Consider the following 8,512-nt stretch of genomic DNA (forward strand, 5'->3'; position numbering starts at 1 on the left):
GGGATTCCTGCCTGCAGTAGTAGATATAATGGTCATCTGAGTTAAATTCACCCATTCCAGTCCATTTTAGTTCGCTGATTCCTAGAATGTCAATGTTCACTCTTGCCATCTCCTGTTTGACCACTTCCAATTTGCCTTGATTCATGGACCTGACATTCCAGGTTCCTATGCAATATTGCTCTTTACTGCATCGGACCTTGCTTCTATCACCAGTCACATCCACAGCTGGGTGTTGTTTTTGCTTTGGCTCCATCCCTTCATTCTTTCTGGAGTCATTTCTCCACCGATCTCCAGTAGCATATTGGGCACCTACTGACCTGGGGAGTTCCTCTTTCAGTATCCTATCATTTTGCCTTTTCATATTGTTCATGGGGTTCTCAAGGCAAGAACACTGACGTGGTTTGCCATTTACTTCTCCAGTGGACCACATTCTGTCAGACCTCTCCACCATGACCTGCCTGTCTTGGGTGGCCCCATGGGCATGGCTTAGTTTCATTGAGTTAGACAAAGCTGTGGTCCTAGTGTGATTAGATTGATTAGTTTTCTTTGAGTATGGTTTCAGTGTGTCTGCCCTCTGATGCCCTCTTGCAACACCTACTGTCTTACTTGGGTTTCTCTTACCTTGGACGTGAGATATCTCTTCACGGCTGCTCTAGCAAAGTGCAGCCACTGCTCCTTACCTTGGACGAGGGGTATCTCCTCACCACCACCCCTTCTGACCTTGAACGTGGAATAGCTCCTCTAGGCCCTCCTGTGCCCATGCAGCCACCACTCCTTGGAGGTGGGGTTGCTCCTCCTGGCCGCAGCCCCTGGCCTCGGGCATGGGGTAGCACCTCTAGGCCACTGTCCCTAACCTAGGACGCAGGGTAGCTCCTCTTGGCTGCGGCCCCTGACCTCGGAGGTGGGTTAGCTCCTCTTCGCCATTCCTGCACTGTTGTTTACACCAATTGGCCTGGCATGGAAAAACAAGTGCTGACTCACAAGACCACAAACAAAAACAATGGGAAGAAATTGTAAGGATAAACATTTGACTATAATACAGGTGGCTTATATAATAGTATTTGGGAGATAAGGAAATAGATATTTAATTACATATAAGTTAACTAGAAGGACATGAAAATCTACCAGAATCGAGTAAAAGATGGTCAGTGGTTTATTCACTCCCCTTCACATCCCAAGGGGACAATAGACAATATCTGGAGGCATTTTTGGTGTCACAGTGCAGGGGCCAGGGGTGAAGGTACTATCGTCTAGTAGACAGAGGCCAGAGAAGCTGCACAGGATAGCTCCCCATAAAGAGAATAAGCCAGTCCAAAATATCAATAGTGTCAGAATTGAACGTCTCTGGAAAAAATCACTGATAAAGAATTATGATAGTGAGAACTGGCATGGAAAAATTGTCTTCTGATTGTTACTTAAATATACTTGTGAAAATAGTATGGTGGCTTTTCATAGTATAAAAATTAAATATATGCTCTGATAATCCAGTAACTCTGCTTCTGAATATTTATTTATTTAATTCAAAAGAATTAAAATGATGATTTAAAAGAGATATTAACATTCCCTTGTTCATTGCAGAGCTATTCACAATAACAAAGATTAGAAATAACCTAAATGTCTATGGGCCAAAAAGTGGATCAAGAAAATGTGGCATGTACATAAAAATGGCATAAAAAAAGAAAGAAATTATGCAGTAAATTACCACATGGATGACAGTATGCTTAGTGAAATATGTCAGTCACAGAAAGACAAATACTGTATAACTCCACTTATATGTTCATGGAGTCAAAAAGTGGAGTGATAGATGTCAGAGGCAATAGGAGGGGAAAACAGGAAGTTACAAATCAATGGACATAAAATATCAATTAAGAAAGTTAAATGGGTTCTAGACATATACTGTACAAAAATCATATTGGTAGTCAACAATACTGTATTGTACATTTAAAATATCTTAATTTGGTAGGTCTTATGTGAAATGTTCTTACCACAATAAAATAAAAATAAATATTAGTACAATATGATCACTAAAATCTAAATTTTACTTGGATTCCATCAGCTTTTTCCCTTTAATTCCCTCTTTGTTTTCTTGGACCCAATCCAGGTTCCACATTGTACTGTCATCATGTCTCCCTGATGTCTGATCTGTGACAAATTTTGACTCTTTCCTTTTTTTTTTTCCTTTGGCTTCAATAATTTTAAAGAGTATGGATGAGGTATCCTGCAGAATGCTTGCAGATATGGGTTTGCCTAATAATTTTCTTATAGTAAAATGAGATAATAGATTCTGTGGAAAGAATGTCACAGAGGTGAAGTTTCTCATCACATCATGTCAGGGGATAAATGATGCCCACACTGCACCAATACAGATGCTCACCTGTATCTTGTACTTCAGGTAATGTTGGTCATATTTACTAAACTTGACTGTGAGATTTGAAATGGAGTTGAGTTAATAAAAATTATTTCTACTGTGTTCACTTTCCTTATTTAAATTCTATAGTCCTTGGTTTCTACAATGAATATGTGTTATTTCAATAATTCAATAAACAGAAGTAATTAATGGAATGGACGTGGTGGTGCAATCGAACAGAACAGTTATTTTAAAGGGATCAGTTCATTGTCCAAACTAAATATTTAGCTTTGTAAATATCTCTGCTTTAACTCTCAATGAATCATGATGATCTAAATGCTGGACCTTCATACTTCTTCCATATGTTAGAGTAAAATTATGGAGGAACAAGGTTATGCCTGGCATGGTATAGTCCTTAAATTAATATTTAATAATGATTTCATCTATAATTGCATAATTTTTATAATTGTAAAAAAGTATCAGTTTGAGGAAGGGTTGGAGAGAAGTGATTTTAACCTACAAATGTTCATGTGAAATGCCCCTAACGCTGCTCCAGGTTTTATAGAACACAAGAAAGAATTACATCAGAGAATTGTGATTAATTTTAATCATTTCAAGGCTTTAAGAGAATGAGGCAACAGACAGTCTCTAGGGTTTATGCCCCATAGGTTGTGACTCTAGATATAAGACTATATCTGTGACTCCCAACCAGAAGAGATTCTACTTTCACCCATCAGCAGGTATCATGGGAAGCTGCTGTGAAACACAGGAGCTCAGCCTGGCACTCTGTGATGACCTAGGAGAAGGCATGGGAGGGAGGGTGAGGCTCAGAAGGGAGGGAGTATATCTGTATATATCCCTTCCAACCAAAATTAAATTCAAAAATAAGATTCTAAACAAAAATTAATATTATTTTCTAAGTAGGGTATTAGAAAAAAAAGTTTGAGGGAAAATTTACCATTTAGACATAGAGAGTCCTTGAGTAATACTGAGTTATTGTGAAAGTTACCAATCTGAACTGTAAAGGAAGAGGAAGTGGACTCAGCCTACAGAGCTTTGTGTGAGAACTGGCTCAGCTGACCCCTTAAAACAACAGGGCTTCCCTGGTGGAACAGTGGTAAAGAATCTGCTGCCAGTGCAAGAGATGCAAGAGACTCGGGTTTGATCCCTGATTTAGGAACATCCCCTGGAGTAGGAAATGGTAACCCACTTCAGTATTTTTGCCTGGAAAAAAATTCCACGGGCAAATGAGTCTGGCGAGCTACATGCAGTCCATGGATTCACAAGAGTCTGAAGCAATGGAGTGACTGAACACAAACAAGTGCCTGGAATGGAGGGTTAGAAGAGCTCTGAGAATCTGTGGAAGGTGCATTATCTGGTTTCTACAAACTTTTGAAGGAGTAGTCAAATTGAAATAAAGACAAATATTTAATTAAAAATAAGCAGAGATTAAACAAACGCTAGTGAAAGAAAGGTAAAAGGCACTATTTTTAATTAGGTATGTAAACCAGCCTTGAGAGCAAAAATTAAACAAAATAGAAAAGAAAGATATAGGAAAGATATTAGCTGTCATATTTCCTAAATCCAAAGAAACTCACCGGCAATTTAAAAATAACATTTGGGTCACAAAATCCATTGGATGAAATAAAACATTAGTTTAATATTAATTTTCAAGTGGCTTAGACAAATCAGCTATATTTAGAATGTCTAGCTTTGTGATAGATTGTCTTTTTAAAATTTATACTCAAATTTATGAGTATGGGAAGATATAGGGATCTTGAGTGTCTCAGTTTTGCCTATGATCTGACATCACTGCTGAGCCATATAAAATATATTTCTTGAGTTATGGGACTAGAGACAACCTTATCGGAAATGATAGAGAAAAGTCCTGGTATGGTAGGGTCTAAGAGGTGTAGGTCACCAATTGTGCATGCATGTGTGCTGAGTCGCTCAGTTGTGTCCTATTCTTTGTGACTTCATGGACTATATAGCCAACCCGACTCTGTCCACACGATTTTCCACTCAAGGATACTGGAGTGGGTTGCCATTTCCTCCACCAGAGGATCTTCCCAACCCAGGGACTGAACCTGCATCTCTTGCATCTCCTACATTGGCAGGTGGATTCTTTACCACTATCCCTTGAGAAGTCACTGGTCACCAATTAGAGAAATACAATTCTTTTCTATTAGCATTTTCTCATGAAATATCATCACACTGAGGTACTACCTTAAATGTTTGATCTTTCTCTTTTACAGGTAATAATAGAGACAGAATAAATGTCTTTATTTACGGACATTTCTATGTTAGAATCTTTAGTAGTGTTAGTTACATTTTTCTCAACTTCCTTTCTCATCTCACCTGCTGCTGCATTCTAGTATAGCTCTCTGATATATACATTTTCATTGGACAATTTCCCATAGGTTTAAGATCACTAGTTTGTCACAAATTGGAACATGATTATGAATAAATGGAGTATCTTAGCACTAAGACGTTGAACATAGATTCTCTTTTAGACAAATGGAAAATTTCTGGATCAAGATTCTAGTCACAGATGTGTAGATTGATCCTTATTTGCATGTTACAGGGAAAGTCAAGGCTCTCTGTCTTCTGCTTTGTCATATCTTTGATAAAGACATAGACTGTATTATCCTTATTATTTGTTCAGTGTTATTATTCCACAAACAATGAGGTGGGATTGATAATTAGGGCTCCCTGGGTTGAGAAGAACACTATCTGAAAAAAATTAACTAAGGTTTATTTTGACAATAGATTTGCTGAGTCAGAAAGAAAAGTAAATGTTAAAGTATCATGTGGAATTAACAATAAAGGCACAGATGTAAACTGTTAGAGGGGCCATTCTTAGTGTCACATTGTGAACATGTGATGCAAAGTGTAATTTATTTAGAATTTTCTCACTTCTGCTACTAGTTTTAGGACTGAAATAATCAGTTATGGTACTAGGCTAGGTTAATCTTTTATGAATTTATAATGTTCAAGACGACCTAAAAGTGCTATAGAAGAATTTCACTGAAAATAACTCCCAAGTCTTTTGATTTCATATTATCTCTAAATGTTGAAATTATAATTCAAACCAAAAAGTTCAATAATGGTAGTGTGCTATTTAAAGAAAAGTTTAAATGGTTATCTTTTTAAAATTTTAGACATTTAGCAATCATGAGTAAATAACAGAAAGAAGTTCTAAAAGAGACATTTTGCTTCCTTTTCCAGCTTTGGAAAGGAAGCATTAACCAAGTGTCTTACATCCTTATTACCCTTAATATTTTTCTTTCTAGGACTGATTCAGATTCTGACAAATAGAAACCATGTTTCTATCAAGAGAGAAATAAAAATGGGGCCGTGTTCACTCTCCTGGGCTTCTCCGATTACCCAGAGTTGCAAGTCCCCCTCTTCTTGACATTCTTCACCATCTAAGGTGTCACTGTGGCAGGGAATTTTGGGATGATTGCAACCATCAAAATTAACCCCAAACTGCACACCCCCATGTACTTTTTCCTCAGCCACCTCCCCTTTGTGGAGTTTTCTAATTCCTCCATTGTTGCTCCCAAGACCATGGTGAACCTCATGGTAGAAGACAGAGCCACTTCAGTTGTAGGCTGTGAAATACAATTCTTTTTCTTTTGTACCATTGTGGTGACTGAGTCCTTTTTATTAGCTGTGATGGCCTATGACTGCCTCGTGGCCATCTGCAACCCTCTGCTCTGCATGGTGGCCATGTCCCCAAGACTCTGTGCCACGTTAGTGGTTGGATCTTATGCCTGGGGTGTAGCTTGCTCCTTGGCATTCACATGTTCTGTTACCAAATTATCATTTTGAGGTTTCAACACAATCAACCACTTCTGTGAGTTCTCCTCCCTGCTTTCCCTCTCTTGCTCTGATACTTATCTCAACCAGTTGCTGCTTTTCATTTCTGCCACCTTTAATGAGGTCAGCACACTCTTCATCATTCTCCTGTCTTATGCATTTATTGTTGTCACCATCCTCAAGATGCGTTCAGCCTGTGGTCGCCGCAAAGCCTTCTCCACCCGCGCTTCCCGCCTGACCGCCATCAGCATCTTCCCTGGCACCATCCCCTTCCTGTGCTCTGTGCCCAACTCCACACCCTCCAGGCACACAGTCAAAGTGGCGTCTGGGTTTTACACGGTGGTCATCCCCATGTTGAATCCCCTGATCTACAGTCTGAGAAATAAGGATGTCAAGGACACAGTCTCCAAGATCATGAACTCTAAAGTGTTTCTTATTGAGCATTATTATAATAGTAGAGTTATATAGTGTGTCTGCAGAGGTTGGTTTTTAAAGATACATTTAGATTAATGAAGAGTAAATGCTGTAAAATTTGTGAATGCCGGGCTTGGGGAATGATGGGGGGAGGGGATAGTTAGGGTGTTTGGGATGGATATGAACACTCTTATGTTTAAAATGGATAGCCAGCAAGGATTTACTGTATAGTACATGGAACTCTTCTCACTGTTATGTGGCAGCCTGGATAGGAGGAGTGTCTGTGGGTGAAACGATATAAAAATATATTAGTCGCTCAGTCATGTCCAACTTTTTGCGACCCCATGGACTGAAGCCTGCCAGGCTCCTCTGTCCATGGGATTCTCTAGGCAAAAATATGTATATATATGTCTGAGTCCCTTCACTTTTCACCTGAAACTATCACAACATTGTTTGTAAGAAGGCTATATCTATCTGAATATAAAATAAAAAGTTTTTTTAAAAGTGTTACATGCTGTAAATTTGAAGAACGTGAATTTTGGGTCAAAGACACTAAACTTGACTCTGTCTCTTAAACTGGGAAAAAAAATACCAGTCTCTCAATTTTTAAATTTTTCATCTAAAATTTCAGGCAAAATAATTGTATTACATAGATGAAAATACAATATAGGTGTCATGTGGCATACCTTGTGCAATCTTAATAAATTTAATTTCATCTTCCTTTTTTATATCAAGAAAATCTAAGCTCTCAATTAGCACATGCATTTGTCTTCCAAAAATACAAATAGCAGTTAAAATAAGACATGGTGTTCATCATTTAAGGAATGAAAATCCAGTGTTGACAGAAGGGTACTTAAGAAAGTGACAACTGTATAAGTTAGATAAATAGTATCACAAGGGATTTGAGAGAAAAAAAAGTTCAAGTCCTTCATAAAACAGGTATTGTGTTGACTTCTCTTGGATAACTGAAGAGACAGAGTTTTAGGAGACATATTTCAATGCAGGAGTCTCATCCAGGAGACTAAATCATTACAAACAAGGAGATCGGAATGTAACAATGTGCTAATGACACAGCAAATTTTTTATTGAGTGAATGTTGTATAACTCATGTGTATATCTGCCTGTGTGTTGGAGTATTTGGGTTGTATTGTATATACAGGTTACTTGGCATGAAGGAAAGTTGATAAGACACTATCTGTATTTTCAAAAGAACTCCAATGTTGCAGCATGAACAGCTATGATAAACTCCACCAGAGGCTTAAAAATGGAGAACTCATTCTCAGAACATCTTACATGCAAAAGGGAAGCATGACAAGTGACTACCCAATTGGCATTTCATTCTATTATCCTGGGCTTCCCTTGTGGCTCAGCTGGTAAAAAATCTGCCTGCAATGCAGAAGACCTAGGTTTGATCCCTGGGTTGGGAAGATCCCCTGGAGAAGGGAAAGGCTACCCACTCCAGCATTCTGCCCTGGAGAATTTCATGGACTATATAGTCCATGAGATCACAGAGAGTCAAACACGATGGAGCCACTTTCACTTTCTATTATTTTGCCTATGAAGACATCAAAAATATTATCAATTCTTCATGTTTTTTTTCCTTAATATAACATCTGTATCCTTCTCAACGGAACTCACACCTTAAAAAAAAAGTGCTTGCAATTGCCCAGAGATTTGAAAACTAATTACCTGTGTAACCATATTCAAAATAAAATGTAATCCAGATAGCCATCAGTTTTGTTATGGTTGTTGTGGTTTACTGACTAAGTCATGTCAGACTTTTTGCAACCCCCTGGACTGTAGCCCACCAGGCTCCTCTCTCCATAGGATCTCCCAGATAAGAATACTGGAGTGGATAGCCATTTCCTTCTCTAGGAGATATTCCAGACGCAGGGGTTGAACCGATGTTTCCTACAATGGCAGGCAGAT

General features: G+C 38.4%; 1 pseudogene; it reads left to right on the forward strand.

Moving 5' to 3' along the window:
* The first annotated feature begins 4,864 nt into the window (after positions 1 to 4,864).
* LOC104983748 lies at positions 4,865 to 6,637 on the forward strand (annotated as a pseudogene).
* Positions 6,638 to 8,512: the final 1,875 nt, after the last annotated feature.

The sequence above is a fragment of the Bison bison genome, unplaced genomic scaffold (assembly GCF_000754665.1).
Source record: "Bison bison bison isolate TAMUID 2011002044 unplaced genomic scaffold, Bison_UMD1.0 scf7180017845292, whole genome shotgun sequence".
In the NCBI taxonomy this organism is placed as follows: domain Eukaryota; kingdom Metazoa; phylum Chordata; class Mammalia; order Artiodactyla; family Bovidae; genus Bison; species Bison bison.